At 38.9% G+C, this 22,900-nt stretch overlaps 1 long non-coding RNA gene across 2 annotated transcripts in view; it reads left to right on the top strand.

Moving 5' to 3' along the window:
- The first annotated feature begins 1,588 nt into the window (after positions 1-1,588).
- The window catches only part of LOC135709373 (uncharacterized), a 178,393-nt gene continuing 157,081 nt past the window's right edge, over positions 1,589-22,900 (top strand). Inside the window, exon 1 of one of the 2 annotated variants that reach the window (XR_010518346.1) lies at positions 1,589-1,627. This is a non-coding gene — a long non-coding RNA (uncharacterized LOC135709373). The remainder of the gene's footprint in view (positions 1,628-22,900) is intronic. The other variant, XR_010518347.1, reaches the window with a different exon arrangement.

Genomic DNA, 22,900 nt, shown 5'->3' on the forward strand with positions numbered 1-22,900 from the left:
ATATATGTTCATTGGAAAAACATTGCGTATTTCAAATTATTGGTAAATCGGTACAGTTTCAAATAAAATGTATCAATAGGTAGACCAAAGGGTCCATAATAGGACAAATCCCCATACACCGCACTGTTCATCCGGGTATGTTTAGTAGCAGAATTTTTAAGCATTCATCAAATCTACTCTGTATCAATTGTCATTGACGTTCTCATTTCCCAAGATCTTTCGAAAAATCTGCATACTCCACTGTTCGCCGAACAAAAGCACTCAATTAGAAGCACATTGTCTCATTCTATTGAAACTCCGACATACCTACCATTCAATCTACTTCTGCCAACCTAAATTATGCAACCAGCCAATTCAAGTCAACCGCACACTGCTCCGAACAAGGGCACCGAAACGAAACTAATTTCAACTTTCGTCTAACAATTTTTGCTCAACAACACTCCACCCGAACGTAAATTATCGATTACCCTGCACTATGTTGCCTCCCTCGAAAAACCACAAACCGATTAAAGTTCCCCACAACTATCCCCCGTCGGTGGTTGGGTAGTCAGACTCAATCAGCCAGCCCGAGACACAATTTCCTTGTGCATTATTGGCACCAGAAGCCAACAATTGAATTGATTTGTAGCTTCGAACCGCTTGCACTATAGCTGCAGAAAAACTTTCCTCAGAACCCCTTGTCGAGTATAATTGCTTATTGATTTTTGCTCCGGTTTTCGGAACCGCCGAGCCCCGAAATTTCCTAACACTAGGTAGAACCAACTTACCGCCTTTTCTAAACTGTCTAGAGAGGGTCAACTTCATGGCCATCGGAGCCTGTTTCGCCTTCTAGAAGAAGAAACAATACTCGTCTGATTGGTCGTCGGTCGGTTGACCTGTCCGACGTGTCCGACCCGGAAATGACCAAAGTTTGCCGGAACATTTCGCCAGGATTTCCCACACGGGCAGACGCGGGTGGGGTAGGGAAAGGCACGCATTGATTTTTGAAAGGACGACGAGCAGCACACGGGTGTTCCGGACAAGCTGGCGGCACCATGTCGTGTTTGCAATGCCATTTTCTCGGCTGGACTCCAATCAAAAGTTTTTCCTCTCGCTCGCATGTACATGGGGTGGATGGGAAAGAAAAACTCGCCGAGAAAAAGGACAATCCAGTCCAGATCCAGAGAGAGTTCACACACCAGTGAATCGGCTGAATGGGGGAACCATTGGAAAAGTTTTACCGTACTGTGATGGTGGAAAAAGGGGAAGACGGGGAATGTTTTTCCTCCGACTGTGGAAAAGAATCTTCCTCTAGTAGGTTGACATTGAGATGGTGATAAATGGAAGAATGATGCGGCAATTTCGCTCTGGAGGGGTTCGATTCGTCTTTCTCCGGAGATTCAGGCTGTCTGCTTGCGGTGAGGATTGTTGGCCGGTGGCCAACAGTTGCATTGAATTATGACAAATTCGGAAGAGTGAAGACTTTTGAGGATTTTTTTTTTTTGAGAGCATTCGCGTTATATCAATATTGGAATTCACTTTTTTGACTGCATAAAGACATTTTCGTTGGTAAACATGTGTAATAATTTAACGTTTTTTCTATCATTTCAGGTTACAGGTTACATGTTACATTGCGACAATTTATAAGGTGAGTAGTTTTACAATGAAAAAATGTCGGTGATGATAATAAAGTTTACAGATTTCAAAGTTAATGCCTGCAAAAACTGTGGTTCTCAAGGAATGTCAATCTATAATTGTATCGCACACAACCGAGTTGTGGTGGTATTCGAATTTATATAACTAATTTTAGATCATTTGTGGCTTTGAACCGCTTTACTTCCCTACGCCAGGCCCTGTAATCTTTTTGCAATATGACTGTCGTTAAACATATTGTTCGAACGTAGTAAAATATGGTTTAGTTATTATAATTACAGCAATTTGCTTCAAATTCTCCTGCGTCTTTATGAGATTCACCTTACATCTCGGAGGCTTCGCTGGACTTCTCTGAAGTTTATTGAACTTCTCTGAAGTTTATTGAACTTGTCAAAAAAATATTTCAACTGTTTTGAAGTTACCTGATCATCATAGAAAACTTTTGAGGAATTTAAGAAGCCAGGTGAGATGATTGAAGCACAGACAAACAGAAGTAACACTTCATCCTGGATCATCGTTCACATAGTTCTATTGAATCAATGCGATGTGATATGATATCGTTAACGAATGAAATCATAGCAAATTCACGATGTTCTTTTAATGTTTGGATATTTATGAGCATACACCGAGCTGTGTAAGATGGCAGATGAAATACGGTCCAACCTAACTTGCGGAGTGCATGCAATAGAAACTGCTTTTGAACGGGCTCTATTCTTTCTTCGTGTGTGATTAAAAAAGGAGACCAAACTTTGCTGCAATATTCTAATATCGACTTTACATAAGCAATGTACAATGTTTTTATCGTATACGGATCGTGAAAGTTAAAGCAGAAACGTTTTATAAAACCAACATGTTGTTAGCTTTGTTAAAAATTGTGTTATAATGATCGGTGAAAGTAAGTTTTGAGTCCAAAATAACACCTAGATCCCTGACTCTATAACACTTTTCTACGTTCTGGTTTCCTAAAGTGATTGTTATATCGGGTAGAATTGTTTTTTTTTAAACTCTTCATTTGTTCCAAATTCAAAATAAATTACATTTCATTTTTAACCTAGGTGCTCCAGTTACTACAGTAACTTACCAGCCTTAATTGTTATGATATATATCTAAGTGTTTTTACATTGTTCCTGCCTTGGCAATTCAGTATTTTAAACAGGTTTTTTAAACCTGCATGTCAGTATAACAATTTAAATCTTAAAACTAAATCTTATCTAAGTATAAAGGGAATTAATCGTTGCAATTGAGGATTGCAATGATTTTTGCCTGAAATTATTATTAATTTTGTTGGACATTTGTTCTAAAGTCTCAACATTCAAAATTCTATGTACCTCGGTAGTACTGTACCAGGGAGGCAACTTCAAAATCATCTTCAGAACTTTGTTCTGAATCCTTTGCTTTTTTCCTGGTAGTGCAACAACTAGACCATATTGGCACAGCGTAAAGCATGGCCGGTCTAAAAACTTGTTTAAATATTAGAAGTTTATTCGTCGGGCAAAGTTTGAATTTATAAGAGGATACAAACATTTTATATATTTGTTACATTTGGCTTGAATGCCCTCAATGTGATCTTTAAAAGTTAATTTTTGGTCAAGTACTAATCCAAGATATTTCACTTGAATGGACCAGGAAATTGGAACTCCGTTCATAGTGACTATGTGACTACTACTAGGTTTCAAAAAGGAAGCTCTAGGCTTATGTGGAAATATTATAAGTTGAGTTTTGGAAGCGTTGGGAGAAATCTTCCATTTTTGTAAATAAGAAGAGAAAATATCTAAACTTTTCTGCAGTCTGCTGCAAATAACACGAAGGCTTCTTCCTTTAGCGGAAATGCCTGTGTCATCAGCGAACAAAGATTTGTGGCAACCCTGAGGCAAATCAGGGAGGTCCGAAGTGAAAATGTTATACAAGCCCAAGAATGCAGGACCAAGAATGCTACCCTGAAGAACTCTTGCTCTAACATGTAGTCGATTAGATTTGGAATTTTGATAATTTACCTGCAGAGTTCTGTCAGTTAAATAATTTTGAACTAATTTCATAATATAAAGTGGAAAGTTAAACTTTTTCAATTTAGCAATCAAACATTCATGCCAAACACTGTCGAATGCTTTTTCTATGTCTAGAAGAGTAACTCCAGTTGAGTGGCCTTCAGATTTGTTTGAACGAATTAAATTGGTAACTCTTAAGAGTTGATGAGTAGTTGAATGCCCATGGCGAAATCCAAACTGCTCATCTGCAAAAATTGAATTCGTATTGATGTGAAGCATCATTCTATTCAAAATTATCTTTTCAAAAAGTTTACTTATTGAAGAAAGCAAACTTATTGGACGGTAGCTAGAAGCTTCAGCTGGATTTTTATCCGGCTTCAAAATTGTAACAACTTTTGCATTTTTCCATTTATCAGGAAAGTATGCCAAATGGAAACATCTGGGAGTTTTTTGGTGAGGATATAGAAAATTCCATCATCCCCTGGAGCTTTCATTTTATGAAACTTTTTAGTTATAGACCTTACTTCGTCCGAAACAGTCCCCCAGGAATCATCAAAAATATTTTCCCGAGAGAAAATATTCAGATAATCCCGAGCAACCTGATTCTCAATAGGACTAGTAAGACCCAAACTGAAATTATGGGAACTCTCGAATTGCTTAGCAAGTTTCTGAGCTTTTTCCAAATTTGTGATCAAAATTGTACCACCTTCTTTAAGGGCTGGAATAGGCTTTTGAGGTTTTTTCAAAATTTTTGTGAGTTTCCAAAAGGGTTTGGAACTCGGGTCTAATTTAGAAACATTATTTTTAAAAGTTTTGTTCCTCAGGGCAGAGAATCGCTTTTTAATTTGTTTTTGCAAATCCCGGCAGATAACTTTCATGGCAGGATCGCGTGTTTTTTATATTGTCTCCTACGGTCATTTTTAAGACGGATCAAGAGCTGAAGATCGTCGTCTATTATAATTGAATCGAATTTAACCTCGCATTTTGGTATTGAGGCAGCTCTTGCTTCAACTATAGAAGTAGTCAAAGATTAAAGAGCATTATTAATTTCATCTTTGGTTTGCAAAGGAATGTTTGGATCGAAGTTATATTCCATAAATGTTCGATATTGCTCCCAATCAGCCCTATGGTAATTGAAAGTAGAGCTGTTGAGATTAGAAATTATTTCTTGGGATATTTCAAAAGTTACTGGAAGGTGATCAGAACCGAAGTCAGCATGGGTAACCAATTGGCTACAAAGTTGACATGAATCAGTTAAGACCAAATCAATAGTGGAGAGATTTCTTGTAGAAGAAAAGCATGTTGGGCTGTTTGGATATTGAATAGTATAATAACCTGCAGAACAATCATCAAACGGGTAAGTTTCTGAAGGTCACCCTTGAGAAAATTCTTTTGCTGGCCTACGCATTGGAATGGCAAATTGGCAGTTATAAACGTAAGTTGATCAAATTTTGTTTCGACAAAACTCCCTGAGTTTCCAAAACTTTGGTTTCAAATGAAGAAAAAAAAATTATGTTTGATTCGGCTATGAACAATTTTGTCAACGGCACCACAAGGTCCATCAAGACGATCATTTCGATTAATGAAATAATTGGCGTCCCTTTTAACCTTATGGTGAGCTTTAAGGAACGTTTCAGTTATAACGGCAATATGCACGTTATGAACTCTCAAAAAGTTAAATAGCTCGTCTTCTTTATCTTTAAGAGATCGAGCATTCCAATTCAAAATATTTAATGATTTAAAATCCATTACTGAATTTCAAAGTCGTGACGATATTGTTCGCAAATTTTACTCCAGTTTGAACAGCATCAAACATGGAGTTAGATTTAAGCATATCAGAAATCATGTCAATTAATGATTTCTGTAAAATTCCATTTTAGGGGCAGTAATGCTTACTAAGTCAAAATTTCCGTTAGAATTACGTTGGTTAGTATTTTGATTTCTACCCGATGCAATAGCAGCATACCCAAGTAACATTGCAAGTTTTATCGAGGTTTTAATGCATGCTACAAGTCTAAAACAAGGTCTACAGAACCCTCATAAAACCTTAATTGTTACTTGGGTAGGTTGCTCCATTAACTCGCTGAACATTGTTAGCAGCGAGGGGAGTAGGTACAGATGAAAAATTTGAAGCAGGGTGATATTTGTACCTACGGGTACGAATGTAGAATTTGTTCCTCGCAGACCGTTGTTAACAGCAGAGTAATTTGTACCTGTTGGAAACGAGGAGCGTTTCCTACCTGTCACTTTGAATGAGATTGTAGGATCGCTTTGCGAGTCTTACATTCCCAAAAATTGGATTTGTGGTTTTCACCACAATTTGAACATTTAAATTTCTTAGGATCTTCCTTCACAGAACAGTCGTCCTTTGCGTGAGAGGAATCACCACAATTCATGCATTTAGCTGGCATGTAGCAATTTTCAGTTCCGTGACCCCATCCCTGGCACTTACGGCACTGGGTGAGGTTTTGGAAATTTCCTCCAGTCTTCCTGAAGTGTTCCCACTTCACTCGGACATGGAGCATAAGGCTAGCTTTTTCTAAGGCCTTAAGGTTGTTTAGTTCACTAGACTTGAAGTGAACTAAATAAAAATCATTAGAAATCCCGTTGCGCGAATCGCCAGGACGGGATTTCATTTACATTTTGATTACTTGAAGTGGCACAACTCCAAGTAATTTTGCCAGTTCATATTTGACCTGATCCAGGGATTGACCACTGGGCAGTCCTTTCATGACAACCTTGAACACACGTTCAGTTTTGGTGTCGTAAGTAAAAAATGTGTGCTTCTTCTCAGTAAGATACTTGAGAAGACATTTAAATCCGTCCAAGGTTTCAGCCAATACACGGCATTCACCCGACGTCCAATTTGTAGTGAAAACGTAACTTTCACGAAGTTCAAAAGTTCCATGCGAAGAGCATGGAAATCGGAAGTGGTTATCACAATAGGGGGAATCTTTTCCTTCTTGGCATCAAGTCGGGAAAGTTTACTAGAATTTTTCTTGGATGATGGATCATTCTCATGATCCGTGAGCAAATCAAATTGATTACTCAAATTAATTTCATCAGAAGGGGGGTCAAGAGTTTGCCCCTTTCTTTTGCGTTTAGGCGCCATGCCGGCAGTAAATTTTTATTCAAATCGACTTCCAAGCAGATAACTATAATAATCTGAAGGATCGAAGAGGAATTTTACAAATCGATATCCAAGAAGAATTACCTCGGGTAAGGTCCAAACAAGGATCGAAGAGGAATAAGAGTTGAACAAGGTAGAAATTTTACAGGTTGAGCTCTGAAAAGTGCTGTTTAAATTTGTTGTAGCTTTAGGTAGAAGTAATACTTCCTTCAGCAAAAAAGCAAATAGATCCGCACGGCAAGAGAGCACGATGCGGACTGATCGGGTATGATTCGTTTTCTACTAATGGTAGTTGAGTTACATTTTTTAATACTTGATTGTAGCAGGATTTTATGATACCAAGTATGGAATATCTGTGTTTCTTCTTTGAATGTGTTGGTCGCTTTGCCATACTTTATTTCCAAAAAAAGTTTAATGACGTCAGCATAGATTAAAACTTTCAATTTCTTAATAATGAAAGATGTATCATTAACGAAGAGCATAAATAAAAGTGGTCCTAAATGGGGGCCTCGAGGAACTCCTGAAGTGACATCAACGGGATTTGATGTATTGCGTAATGAATTCCCATTTTTCGAAGATTAAAAAGAAACATGGGTATGTCAATTCGATCAAATGCTTTGCTGAAATCTGTATACAACACTTCTTAATGGTTTCCGTTATTCATTGCATTCAAGGAATAATTAATTAATCATATCAGAAATAAAGTCAACATTGCGTTGGTTAAAGCCCCCATACATATGTACTTTTACTTCAGGGGGTAAACTAGACAAAATTTCTTCCGCTTTTCCAAAAAACTTATCATACGTGTCCTAATGAGCATTTTTCGGAGGAAAGTATACCGAAAGACATGTGTTTCGTCTGTTACTTTCACTTTGACCAATACATGTTCGAATTCTTTAAATTTAGTAGCCATAATGATTTCTATTCAATTGGATCGAAATCGCTATTCATACTCCACCTCCCAATTTATTTCCAGACCATTGAAAATTGCGGCCGTCTCTATAAATGTTTTAATTGATACCAAGCACTTCTTCACTTCTCACACTATCATCCCAACTTGTTTCATTATTGTAAGAAAAACTTATTCAAAGAGCTACGTCTGTTTGTCTGTGATTGAAGATTATCAGGAAAGAACGTTCTTCTTAGAAAAAACCCGAATTTATCCACCTATGGTGTGATCAGACCCTTCTTACTTATTCAAGTTTATTTATTTTATTGTCATTATCAGTGACCAAGCCCTCCACCCCCGTGTCATCCAGTGACGCTACGCCACTGCCTGGGGGTACCCGGAATATATCCGGGTGTAGTCTATTTGGTGAGGCTACCAATCACCTTATCACCGTATTTTAATGTGATTTAATGGGTTTTAATTCAATTCATATTCAAGCAACTTCCCCGGGGTACCCGGAACATGTCCAAGTGTGTCCAATGTGGTCTGGAACACTTAACACGACTTGCATTGATCTTATTTTTGAATTCTGTAGTAATTTGATGTGTCGCATGATGGTTTTGATACGTTTTCCGTTAAATCCAGCGTGAAGGCCCATATTCACCGGATCTTATTCCAGCCATATGTCCGGAACCGGTTCACCGATTCCAAAACCGTTCAATAACATTCAATGGGACCCCAAGATCTATCATTTGGCGCCGAGTTTGTCCAAATCGGTTGAGCGGTTGCTGAGAAACGTGAGCGCATTCATTTCGTTACATACACACACAGATACACACATACCCACATACACACACACACACACACACAGACATGTTCCGATCTCGTCGAGCTGAGTCGAATGGTATATGACACTCGGCCCTCCGGGCCTCGGATCGATAGTCGGTTTTTCAAGTGATATCTATACCCTTCTTTGTAAGAAGGGTAAAAATGTATCCATAAGCATGAACATCTTTACATAGATTCAGAGAGGTTCGGTGAACGATGGAGAGTTTCATTAAACTTCAGTGGGGTTCTGCGAACTTCAAAACAAGGACGATGCAATATTGTTATTGAAGGTTTTAGAAGGGTTTGGGAGGTACATTCTGGCTAGAGATGAACTAGCCTAAGGCTAAAAATCTCTTAAATAAAGAAAAAAAAAAAAAAAGAAAGGTACATTCTGGGCAAATCGAAAATGCCCTTCAAAAGAATCCAACGAGAGTCAGCAATCCTCATAGAACTCTGGGATCTTCAGAATCGTCCGGAAAGTCATCAAAGTTTCTACATAAAAATGTTTCATAGGTATCTAAAACAGACTTTTCTTACACGTTAAGAGTCAACTATCCAAAATTTGAGTAATTGATTAACCAATTTGAGTTTACCTCATAGAATTTATGTTATTAAAATTTCAGTCAATGTCGTCGGGGCTTTCTGAGGCATGCAGTCTCTGATCTACAGTAGTACGGTCGTTGGTCCCCGGACCATGAGTTGATGGGTCGATAGGTAGGGTTCAGGTGTGGGAGCTGCCTTCCTGCCTTCGGTAGCATTGGTACTTAGTACGGAAACAAGATCTGAAAGATTATGAAGACGTTTGAGACTGTTAGAGAGTTCATAACGTGTATATCGTCGTTATAACTGATGCGTTCCTCAAACCTGATCATTTGAACATTTTTGATAAAAATGAGAAAAGTAGCTATTCGCTATCAAAGGGGACCTCCTTCGAATGGGTGATATCAGTTGCTTAGTCATTTGACGATGGCATGGATCATTCTCATTTGAGAAACGGTATATATTGTTCAATTAAGTGTAAACTACACATAAACGGAGCTCTAGTCAACATTCCGGCGAAAAAGCTAAGCCAACCCGACACCAACCTGACTTCTACCAAACCACAACCCTGTTGACCCGACATAAACCCAAAATTGACCCGACGACAACACGACATTGGGTCGACATTGACCATAAATTAGCTTTATATTGATCCGACATCGTGTCGACTTGTCTGTTCAGGACCATTTTGCTGGGTTTCTTCCATACTCCACTGTCGTATATCAAATGATAGTGAGTGACAGAATTGACAGTGACTATGAGCTTCGAATGAGAAAGGGGCTTTTCAAATTATGGCCATGTGAGAATTCGTTTACACAGAATTGATTGAATGGTTGTATTGGTTCATCTTCAATCGAATGATATGACAATTTACAGCACTGAACCTGACCATAAGGTTAAAAGGTGTGCAAATTATTACATTTATAGAAATGATCGTCTTGATGGAGCCGGTGGTGGCGAAGTACCCTGAACTTTTACAAAATTCCTTGCTCTTCTATGAAGTTTTGCGAAGTTCATCGAATTTCAACTAAATTCGCTTAACTTCAACGATGATCGCTTTTTAAAATAAGTTCATAACATTTTTGACCACAAACACAATGCCTCCGGTAAGCTCAGTCATTTATTGACGAATTTTAAATCCATTGGCACCATTTGAAAGAACATACTTCAAAAATTTATTCTGTGTCAATAGATTTAAAATCCATCGATAAATGAGTAATGATTTTTCAGACATTGCTAATCCGCCGGAGGCATCGTGTTCCCGAAAAAAAAGAAGGCCCCGGAAGTTTATTAAAGTTTCTCACAATAAAACATAGTTCCTTTAACCTCGTCGAAACTTGCACAAATTTTCCACTTCTACGAAGTTTTCCAGAATTTTCTTAGTAGCTATCTTAATTGATGGGTGCGATTTGGGTTTTCCCACATTTTCCCGGTTTTTCCCAGTAGGATGGACACCCTGCCTACGTCAAATCTACGGTCGAGTTTTGGATACAACATCTTACTTTTCTTCGTCGTTTTCATTATTGTTATCTTCACCTTCCTCGTCGTCAGAATCATCCACACAAATCCACTCGTACGAGGTTAATCTCTCAACATGTCATTTTTATTTTGAGAGCCCATAATTTGTGATTTCCCTCTCACAGACTTCAGAACAGAGCACCTGGCACTGAAAAAGTTGTCGGTACCCTTATTTCTGCATTTAGATTATCATCCAAAGTTTGAGTTAAGTGTGTGTGTATTCCCTCTGAACCCCGCTGGCCGGCAGTGTTATTATGGAAGAACTCTCTCTACAATGTTGCGTTTATGGTCATTGAAGACAGCTTTAGTCCAGGAGTTAGAAAGTGATAGCTCTATTGCAGATCCAGCAACCCATTTCAGAATGTCTGGAGAGTCACACCCATTCCGAGGTTACTTTCACTTACAATAAGCCCCGCATGTATGCATCACCGTTATCAAATGGATATTGGTAAATACATACACGCTTCCAGGTTCGAAAATATTCTTTTCAAACCTGGCACCTATTTAGTTTATGTTTTTTTTTTTTTAATTGTCAAATGTATTTGGGTTCCGTAATTTGATATTCTCTACCATATGCGTGATAATATTTGCACCATTAAGCAATGTCAAAATTAAAAAAAATCTCAAAAATTTCGTTTTCGAGTTTTCTATTTACTCAAAGGGGGGATGTTTCTCAGAGTCTTAAACTATGTTAACCATCGATTGACTTTCCACTTGCTGCAATTACGGCCTCCACACGCTTTCGCAATGCATGGCAGGTTCTAGTAAAGTAGTCTGGATCCATTTATCTCCAGGTACGGGTCAATGTTTGTCTGAGGCTTGCTGTACTCGGGAGGCGTTTAGAACAGGCCTTGGCCTTCATGACGCGCCATATTGAGTAATCCAGCGGATTAAGATCGGGGTTGGATGGCGGCCACATATCCTTCGCCCAGAACGGAAGATGTTCCTGCAACCACTTCTGAGTGCGGTTCGAGGTGTAGCACGGAGCCCCATCTTGTTGAAATACAACTGTACCGTACTGTTCTTTGATCCACGGAAGAACATACTTACTCCAAATCCCGATGTAGACCTCCGTGTTGACCTTGTCGCCTTCTGGAATGAACACCGGGTCCATTTTGTTTGCCATCGGAAGCCACCAATCCAAACACCATAACGCTAGCAGGATGCTTGGTCAGATACACGTTCTGGTGCTCGTCGGCCACGTCTTTTACCGGAAGAGAACTAATATACCAGTCGGTTCTGGAATTTGATACGGGATCGACGGTAAACATGCTCTCGTCGGTGAACAGGATTACCGGATTTTTTCGCTTAAGGAAGTTCAAGATTTTCTTGCATCGTTCGACTCGTAGCTCCCGGATACGGTTGGTAATCATGTGAGTTTTTTTCCGTGCCCTCGACTTCGCCCCACAATCTTCCTTTACGATCTTCCGTGCCGTAAAGTCACTGATCCCGTGTTCCTTTGCCATTTTCCTTATTGAACGCACTGGATTCACTCGAATCTTCCTTTTGATAGCAGCGATAAGCCTCGGAACCCGAGCTGACCTCAGACGACCTGTGGCCACCTTCGCGGATAGTTGTTCTTTCTTTTCTCGGTCTAAAATCCTTTTGACGGTCCACCGGGATACTCTCACGCCGATTGAAATGTCTTTTTGCGACATTTGCGCGTGGGACAAATCACGAATACGCTGCCACTTCGTCGTGGTGCAACTGTCAAACTAAGTAAATCATTTTTTTTATACACAGCCTACTACGGTATGAGCTATAGGTTACGTGCATGCAAAGAAAACCAAGGCATTGTATGCACAGGTGAAACGGGAACCTACTTTGTACGGCAAGCTTTGCATCTCATTTCGTGATGCACCATTGTCGTAATACCTCCTTTAACGAATACAGATTTTCTTGCATTACCATGGTCATCATCCCCAGGAACAGCTCGCAGCCACCCGTCCAGTCTTGGGCGTATCCAGCGAGGCATCTTTCATATTGCTCGTAATCTCCGACACCGGCGAGAGGTCAGCACCCGGCCATTTTTTCCAAACTCGCGACGGACACATTATCAACACGTTCCCGGGCTAATTCACGAACCGGACCGATCTTTCAATAGAACTACACGCCGAAAGTGTAGCATCCGAACTCGGAGAACCGGGCTCCCGAAAGGCAATGAAAATTGTCTCCGAACAATGGAACTGAATCTGCGTTGTATATTTTGGAGGTTAGATTTAAATCTAACCTCCAAAATATACAACGCAGATTCAGTTCCATTGTTCGGAGACAATTTTCATTGCCTTTCGGGACCGAGCCACTCAAGGCAATCACAGGCAAAACCCGATATATCACAAAATGATAACTTTATGAACACTTACAACTAAATTTCAGCACACAAATTAACAAATTTAAAGCCAAAATGTGTTTAATTCGCTTACGAAAAATACGCAGCAAAAGAAAAACATGTCACCTTTCAAGCGCGGCCTACTGCGATCCTCCTCATCCGAAGTTTGTGTTAAGAATGCTTAAAAGGACTTTAGATGTGAATCTAAATGTATTGTTGACTGCACTGTTCTTTGTTTACAAGTAGCGAAAAGCAGTTTTTGCATAATTTCCGACAGATGTCGCCACAAACAACAATAAGCGCAGAAACCATTTCCATCGGTTTGATTTCGGGTATGCCATAGCCACAAATTAACCTAACGAACAAATTTTAAAGTTAATTAATTATGTTCCCCAACGAGCAATTATACTCACTGCTCTAAAAGCGTTAAAATACACCGCAAATTACAGCTGCAGCACATTTGCTGAGGTAATTTATATCGCGCCAGCCTAACCACAATAGTTGAAGATCTAAACCGTTTCATTCATTCTCCATCGTGTGTATGTAATTTTTGAGCACATTGTTCGGAAATTGCAGACTGTACTCTCACTCCCCGCTCATCCTCAAAAGCAGTGATGCCATGTATTCTGATTTTTGTACACGAAAAAAGACTTGTTTTTTTTTTTTTTTTTTAATCTTTATTATAGAGATTTTTAGCCTGGGGCTAGTTCATCTCTTAAAAAAAAAAAAAAAAAAAAAAAAAAAAAAAAGACTTGTTATTTTTGGATGAATTTTAAAATAGTTAATTTTTTGGATCTATTTACAAGGTTACAAGCTTGATATAGTACCTTACTGTACCAAAATAACCAAGGGGGTCCCAACTTTTTTCGACATCAGAATACATGGCATCGTTGCTCATAAGCAATAATAAGCATCTCCCCTACACACAAACTGTCAGGTCTATCGCTATTCCGAAAAGGAAGCCGAGTAAAAAAGGGGTTACACAAATCGTGCCGTGATTGAAGTTGAAATGCCTTCTTACAGGAAGAAATTTCAAAGAACTCCAAGCACTCAAGTTAAATGACAAACATTAAAATTAAAATTTAAATTGAAAACGGGGTACCAGCTCTTTAACTGCGGTAGGTAATTAAGCGACACGTGCCGCATTGGGTTGCTCCCTGTGATGGTTGAATCGTCAGTGTCGTCCATCACCCTTCATCGAGCTAGGGAGAGCACAGGGAAATCAATGCCCCAACCCCTCAGTGCAGTAATATTAATATTTGATTACCAGTTAGGAATTGAAAGACCCAGTCGTTTGCGTTGAAATTTCTTCCATTGGTGGCAGAAAACTTATGATTGTAAAATAAACTCCTCATTAAACCGGAGCAAACAGCACCAGGCAATGGGCTGATTTATGATCAGTTGGTACATAATTCCTCGTGCGCCCAAGCTGTCCACGGGCAACCACACAGAAAACAGGTTACAATCAATATGCCAACATCCGACATGGGTTACACGCAGAGAGCGAAAAAAGCAGTAGAATTCCATCGCGCCATGAAATGGACCGAACCACGGTCCACGGAATCTGTATCAAGAAATATTGCCACCATCACCACGACCACCAGCAGCAGCAGCAGCAGCACTCCAACCACCGTCATCAACCGTCATCGTCATGAATGGGAGGGTTCGCCAAAACGAGATCACGCTCGCGGTTTGCTAACCTACATAAACATGGCGGTTTTCTTACCTTTCCACAACCTCATTCTGACCAACAAACCAACGTTGACGGCTTAGAAGATCGTGGGGAAAAAGCCTGCGCGCGATTGTCGTAAAATTTCAATTTCTTTAAATTTATGCTCGACCTTTTGCGCGTTGGATTTCTTTCGGCCGGAATTTTAGCAGCAGCAGCAGTCTTTGAACGCGTTGGCATGGACTACAAAGCGTAGATAGGTATTACGTAAGTTCGAATCGAACCGAGATCTGGTTCGGAAAGCCGCCCAGAGCATTGCACGGAATGCTTCTGTTTGCTTGTTTGTTCCTTGATCCAAAACCAAAGCCCACCATCGCGTGCTGCCCGCTGCCAGGGATCAGGGCGCTCGTTTGGACCGTAGCAGGTTGGATAAATCACTTCCCCATTCCCCTCGACTCTGGCTGGGGAAATTGTTTTCACGCTACATAGTATCACTCTGAGCAATTTAGTCACCGTACACACCGTGATTCTTCTGCTAGTTTGCTAACATGAGACTCAGTCTAAATCTTGTTTTTTTTTTATGATACGGTCCTTGAACTACGACCGCGGTGCATATTTTCTCACGCCTTATACCGTGAAGCAATGATTTTTTTCTGTTTTGGCATCGGTTGAGAAAACGACACTGCTGCTGGACAACAATTGATCATCACGAGCAAAAGCACTTGTCACTCTCCCGGTGCCGAAATGTCCACTCAAATTATGACATGGTCGGTGTGGTCGGTTGATGTGAGTCGGGTGGATGAATGCTGGCTCGCCTCAATTTAGAGCGAAAGCGATAAAATCTTCCGATGGTTGATGGCTTTACACGTTGAGCACAGCATCATCATCAGTATCATCATCATGATCCATAGATCATCTGCGGGTCTTCTTGAATGACAGAGAAGGATGGTGTCAAGTAGATTCATCTGATGATGAGGTAGGATTTATCGGGGATTGATTGCGGTTGCTATGCGCAGGAGGTTGTATGGTGAATGGCTGATTTCGTTAAATCAAGGCCGCAGGCGGAATGGACATGTGACTGTAAAAATAACTACTATTGCATCGATGACAGAAAGAGAATCAACACAATTTGATGTGTCACTGTTGATTATTTGGCTAATACTGAAGGCTATCTATCGAGAAGATTGGACCACGAACCATGAATACACATTCGATTTTACGGGGTCATTTATGACCCCTTCACGAAATCACCTGTCAGAAATCACCGTTTAGAGATAATCGTATCCTATCTTCAGTCAGCAGTGATGATGACCAGGATCTTCAAAACATTATGGAATTATGAAAATACTTTTTGTCCCTGTCCAGGGCTGGTAGCAGGTTACTTTTTAGTAGCTAGGTAAATTTTTTAAAGTCACTAAAATCAATCACTAAAAAGTTACTTTTGACGTAGGACTACGTCTGCAATTTCAATACGGCGGTACACTTTGTGAAAACCGAAAATGGAACATGTAACGAAATTATGAAAGATTTTAAACGTTAATTACTCAGCTGCCCCTGGACCAATTTCCATAATTGTATCACCAATCGATCCGAAATATTTCTACGCAGTGGTAAATGTCAAGCATTATCCAAAAGCGTCGAAATAACTAACAAAATCATCAATTACGTACATGCATATGCTGCTTCCATAACACTGTCATCAGAGAGTCGTTAGTAGACGAAACAAGTCCGATCTTCGGGCACACTCATCGCCTTATTAAGAACCACACGCCCCCAACGACCACACAAAATGCTCTCCAGAGTTGTAATCTTGTAACCAAACTTGGGTGCAAGGGTGCAAGGGTGCAAGTGATTTTGATCGATTCTCTTCATCAACTTTCTGTTTCATAAATAGCTAGACGGCAAACACATTCAGTGATGCGTTTGTTGTTCTGGATGATAGAAGAGCATAGCAGAAATAGTGTGAAATAGGTTAGTGAAGCCATGGTCACCAAAAATGGAAATCGAAGATAATTGAATTTCACCCCTTTGCTTCTAAGCCCCTTAATTCAGTCGTGGTCAAAGCAATGAAAACTAGCATCGCACCGCTTTTGATTCATGGGTTATACCCTAATAATACACTTGCACTTGTATACACTTGCTGGTTGCAATTCTGCTGTTCGATATTTTCGAAGGACCACCAAAAAGCATGAAATTAAACTTTTTTCTAGGGATACCTCAAAGTCCAATTATTCGATTAACGATTAATCGTAACGATTTTTCCAACTATTCGATTAAATATTTATCGAAAGATCGAAAAACTTACCAACTGGTTGAGAGAAGGAGTTTAACGAGAAAAACTAAAAAGGGGAGGAGCTTTAGCTGGGTGGACACTGACATTCTGCGGACTTTCAACTTATCGCTAACACCAGGTCAACCCCTGTCCAGCAGCAGACGGGCCGAGACTCTTGCGAGTGCCCAATTATTGAACCGAAGAATATGGGATAATTTCAAGTGAATTATATTGAAAGTTCCAAGGGACATCCGTGAAAAATATCAAGGGTTTCGAATTTTCAATTAAATTTCTAAACCATTTATTTTGTCATTAATATATTATTAAATGGAACAGCTTTTATTTCTATGTCAATAATGCGGTCGTGCTTTGGACCCAACCCTCAACTTTTGTTAATCTGAGATCTTGAAAATAGTGCCATATGTAAAATTTTAATATGAACTTGGATCTCGTAAAATTCACAAGGCTGATCTAGCCTAGCCTTCAACAAAATCATCTTCCAATCTATCACTTTAAAACATTTGGCAATGACCTACTCGGCCCAGAACCTTCCGGCCAATACCTTTCGAGAAATTTACATGTATCTGAGACTCCTAAAAAATCAAATTTTTTAATTTGACAATTTGTTGCGATCCTACACAGAGGCAAAAGAACGTAAGTATTCCATTAGAAACACTTATGAATTTTTAGCAACAAGAAATCGGTATGAATTTCATTGATTTGTCTTGATTTAAAAAAATAATGTTGACAACAAAATAATAAATCGGAGCAGATGGGTACCGAACCGTCGATATTGAGATTACAAGGCCCTTGTGTTGACCACTCGTCTTTCAATGCTTGGGAAAATGAAATGGTGAAAGGCGTATAAGAGCTGTGCAACCCGAAAATCATTCGCAAGTCAGGCTTATGAAATTCATATGTGTTGTTCATAAGTTGAGCCTTATGAAATTCTTAAGTCTATTTGTCTCAGTGTAGAGCCTTGCAAAATTAAAAAAAATAGATATTGTTTTTTTTTCAATTGTGGTGTTTTTTCTGTTCAGCCATTCCAGTATCTCCTTTACATGAGTCCGGGAAAAATTCGACATAGTTATTTTAGTTAGGAGGAGTAGGCCATTATGTTATTCAAGACAGTGTCAAATAGTTACACGTTTCAGCACTGAGAGCCATAAAAAAAAAATGCTAAAAGAAGCTTCCAAAACCTTCAAAACTCGAAACTCGTAAATCACAACTCAAGCAAATTATTACAGTTGAGGTAGCCATTTTGGAATCCGTTCCGTTCCGGAATCTGTTTTGGAAATACTGTTAAAAACCCTACATTATGGATATTTCTGAAACGGAACGACGAGTAGTGGTCGAAAATTAATGTTGGACGCCATTTTTGAATCCATTATGGCGGCAATCGGTTTAATAAAAACGGTTAAATACCCTACAATTTCGGAACGAGCACGACTTGTAGATGTCAAAATTCGATGTCTGTCGCCCTTTTGCAATCGAAGATGGCGGCCGACGGTTTTTCTAAAACACTGTCAAATACTCTACAATATGGGTGTTTTCGGAACGGAGACGACGTGTAGAGGTCGTTGGAATTCATTTTGAAATCCAAGATGGCGGTCATTGGTTTTAGAAAAAATGTCAAAACCCCAACAATATGGGTAGTTTTAAAACGAAGACGATATTTAGATATACAAATTCAACCTCCGCTGACATTTTCAAATCCAAGATGGTGACCATTGTTTTTTGAAAATAAACTGTCAAATACGCTACAATATGGGTAATTTCAAAACGGGGACGACGCACACTGGGGCAGATCAGTGAATTTCTCGGCAAAAAATAATAACTTTTGAACGAAGCATCTAATCAGTTTACCGTCATCAGTAAAGATGCTTGTTTTAGCTAAGCGCTTCTTTTCAATAACTTAATTAGTTCGCAACATGGCCGTAGAGATGGCGCGCGATTCTAACTTTTGAATAAAGCGTCCTAGACTTATGGTGTTTTAAACAAAGTTGCTTATCTATTAAAATGAAGCAAAATTGCGGAAGACATGAAACTTTCATAACCTTTACTTTCGGAGATATTATTCTTGCAGCCCGAGTAGACCCTTCGGCGCACAAGCTCAGCTGAGCTGCAAATGTTAATTCTTGTGAAGAGTGGGTGGATCTCAGCTCCTAGCTTTTTAGCTGTTTAGCTCTTTCAGAGCATTCCTCGAAACTTTTCACTGGTCTATCCGCAGGTTTTTTTAGGAGAAAAGCCGAAATTGTGAAAGTAATGGAAGCCTCAAGTCAGTGCTGATTAGTTTTAAGAAATTTGTCAATTTCTCCAATTGAATCCTTCTATCTTTTCTTGAAATCGGAAGCGACGAAGCTTAATCTTTTATTGTTCTCACACCTCAGTTTAGTTTTAGTAATTTGTATGGAGTTCAATTTATGCTTGTAGATATATCAATTGACGATGGAAATCTGTGAACCCAGAACTCCTCACTTTTTCGAAAAGAAATCGAAGATTCAAAAAGTAATCCGCGCATCCTGATCCCAAATAATCATCAGTTCATGATTTCAAAATCCAAATTCAAATGTAAAACACATTTTTATTTATTTTTATTTGAAACTCATGATTAGGATTTTTTCAACCATCTGGTTGGAGAAAAATTTGATGTACTTGTGTGATTTAATTCACATTATTATCCAAATAATAAGTAAACAATCTCAAAATTCAGCACAGGATTTAAAAACGGTGACTATTTAATGGTATCCATTTTGTGAAACCGTTTTTCTCAATATAAGGGATGTTTTTTATCGGTTTACAAAATGTGAAATTGAAAAATTCATCAAATACCATGTCTCCAGTTTTCTGGTATATGTTAGACAATGACATGAGCTAACAAAAGAAACGAAGTCCAACTGCCCTTAGCTGCCCTTACGAGAATCCTACCCACTTAAAATTCTGGCAAAATATCTTGTTTTACGAGAATATTTCACTAAAACAACTAAAAATTCCACAAATAGTTCAATGAAAATTCGCACCTATTTTGTTTTCATTGGAGTAAATGGAGCAAACATATGAAACTATATAAAAAGTAACGAAATAAGAATTTTGAGTCAATATTTTTTTAACCTCCGAAACTAAAGGTTATAAAAGTTTCATGTCTTGTGAAACTTTGCTTCCTTTTGATAGATTAACAGCTTTGTTGAAAACACCATACCTCTAGGACATTTTATTCAAAAGTTAGATTCGCGCACCATCTCTACGGCCATGTTGCGAACTAATTAAGAAATTGAAAAGAAGCGCGTAACTAATACAAGCAACTTTACACAATACAGTAATGTGATTGGATGCTTCGTTCAAAAGTTATTAATTTTTTCCGATAAAATCCCTGATCTGCCGCAGTGTGTGACGTGTAGAGGTCGAAGGTCGACACCATTTTGAAGTCCAAGATGGCGGCCATCGGTTTTGGAAATTTTGTAATACCCATACCAATAATATGGATATTTCTGAAACGTGGAGTTCGTGTAAATGTCAAAATTCTATGTCCGCTGCTAGTTTGGAATCAAGCATGGCGAACATATGGTTGAAATACTATCAAATACCCTACAATATGAGTATTTTCCAAACGGGGAAGACGTGTAGTGTTCTAAAATTGATGTTGGACGTCAAATTCTGATCCAAGATGGCGGTTAAAGACAAAATCTTATAGTTGGGAGGAAATGCTATAGTAATATCCATATGAAGCTATAGTGCGATAATTTATTAGGTAGATATAGTTCCGAAGAGGATAGATTGACAATTCGGCTAGAGTAAGGCGGTCTAAAAATTGAAAACAGAAGTTGAAATTGAGCGAAGGGCCGTATTGGGAGACTATTCACAACGTGCAAAAATCAAGCTGAGAGCTGACTCGACACAAAAATGATTCCGTTGCACATCGTTTTATTAGAAAGAGAAAGTATTGTTTGCTATCTCTTTTTACTCTTCACCGATGGCAGACACAATTTGGTGAGTTTTGTTAGCTTGATATTCCGAGCTGCGATATCAGTAGCAGCTGTTTGCTTGTTGACTTTTATCTACGAAAATCAAGCGTGATCCTGGGCATTGGTGCGATTTGATTTTTTGATAGTTTTTCCAACACTGCTCAGGACATTTGTTCAAGACTTCAGCTTGATCATGATTGATTTTGAAGATCTTCAACTGCCCAACATTTCAATTCACATCTCTCAGATATTTTCTCCAACAGCAGGTGGCTCTGAAATTATTCCAAAGCCCTCCAAGTGATCAGACATCTTCAATAGTCAGCTTTTATTTGTTTAAGGCTTCAATTTGACCAGGTACCATTCTGAAGATCTTCAACTGCACAACAATTCAAATCATATCTCCAAGACATCCTCTCAGCATACCAGCTTTATTTCGAAGACCTCTAGGTGATCATAGATCTCCAAAATATTCTCAAAACATTTGTCAAGACTTCAGCTTGATCAGACATTATTCTGAAGATGTGCAACTACCCAACAATTTTAATCACATCTCCAAGATACAGTGTTCACTCGGTTGTCGACAGAAACAGACCACTCTCGATGTGTGTCACACGATCGTCTGTTTTCTCGGCAGCAACCATTGTGTGGTCCTCCTCATTGTTCTTATTCAGCAATTCTTCTTTCAGTCGATGCGTCGTAGACTTTGGAAAGCAACCGTTTCGTTATGAATGCGTTAGTGCTGACCACGTTTTGCGTCCATTGCTGCAATGGAAGCGCTCTGACCCCCGTTGGCGAATCTGCCATACAAGTAAACCACTGGAAGCGGCTCCCGTTCTGGTGGAGGAGACTTATTTGATAGCGGAAGATAAAATGTTTATTGTGTTGTATCTTTTGACTATATTTTTATGATGTATTGTATAGTGAACAAGAATCCTCGGCTCTGTAAAGTTAATTTTGTTGAGCCTTTTTTTTTTAATAAATTAATAGACAAACAAACAAAATATCTCCAAGTTCAGAGTTGGTTGGAAATGCTAACATGAAGCTTTAGTGTGATGATTTATTAGCTAGAGAATGATCTTTAGAAGAATGTAGGTGGATAGTTCCGTTAGAGTACGGCAGTATGAAAATTGAATAGAAGATGAAAATGAGCGAAGGGCCATTAAAGCGACAGTTTTCAAGATGACGCACATTTTTGCCTAGCCCGTACGATGTACGCGGGGACTTGAAGTATGTCTCCAAGTCCACAGGCAAAAATGTGCGTCCCTCTTGTTGCTCATAAACTGACTGCGGCTGTGGAATAGTTCTAGCGACGTTTTCATCACTACGTAAAGCCCCACGTCGCGAGAGCATTTCCAGTCGATGGTGTGTTATAATGCAGTTCTTCTTTACCCAACTATTGTGTTGCTCTAAAGATCATTCTCTAGCTAATAAATCATCACACTAAAGCTTCATGTTAGCATTTCCAACCAACTCTGAAAATCGTTAACTTCGCGTATGAAGTAACATAAAAAACACTTTGAATCTCCAAGTTGTTCTCAAAAATTCCAGATTGCTCAGAAATTATTTAAAATAATACCAGGTGATAAGTGATAAGGTTTTTGAAGATTTCAGATTGATCATGTATCATTCTAAAGATATCCAAGTATTCCATAATCCATATCGCATCTCTCAGATTTTCTCTCATGTGAATCATAACAGCTTGCACAGTTCGAAAAAGTAGTGTGAATTTATGTTCAATATGATGCACATAAATGGAGCGTCACATATCATATACGTTTACATTATATATCATGTAAAGTTCTGACACATTTCATGCAATTGAGCAAATATTGTATACAAAAGCCCATCTTTGTAAACAACATTGTGTGCAAGTTGCTCGGTTGCGTGAAATGAAATACAAGTCTACGTGATTGAATGTTTACATCACAATTAAAATTCAGAATTTTTATCTGTGTGGAAATTATTCCAAAGTCCTTCATGTGTTTTAAGGTCTCCATCAAGTCGTCTGGATATTTGTTTCAAGACTTCAGGTTGATCAGATACTATTGTACAGAAGATCTCAAACTGTTCATCAATTCAAATCACATCAAATCAGAAATTTTTGCTGTCTAGGCTTCTGGTTGATTAAATGAAAATCATCAACTAC

Source organism: Ochlerotatus camptorhynchus, unplaced genomic scaffold (genome assembly GCF_037179485.1).
Source record: "Ochlerotatus camptorhynchus isolate MF236.1 unplaced genomic scaffold, CSIRO-AGI_Acam_v1.1 ptg000033l, whole genome shotgun sequence".
In the NCBI taxonomy this organism is placed as follows: domain Eukaryota; kingdom Metazoa; phylum Arthropoda; class Insecta; order Diptera; family Culicidae; genus Ochlerotatus; species Ochlerotatus camptorhynchus.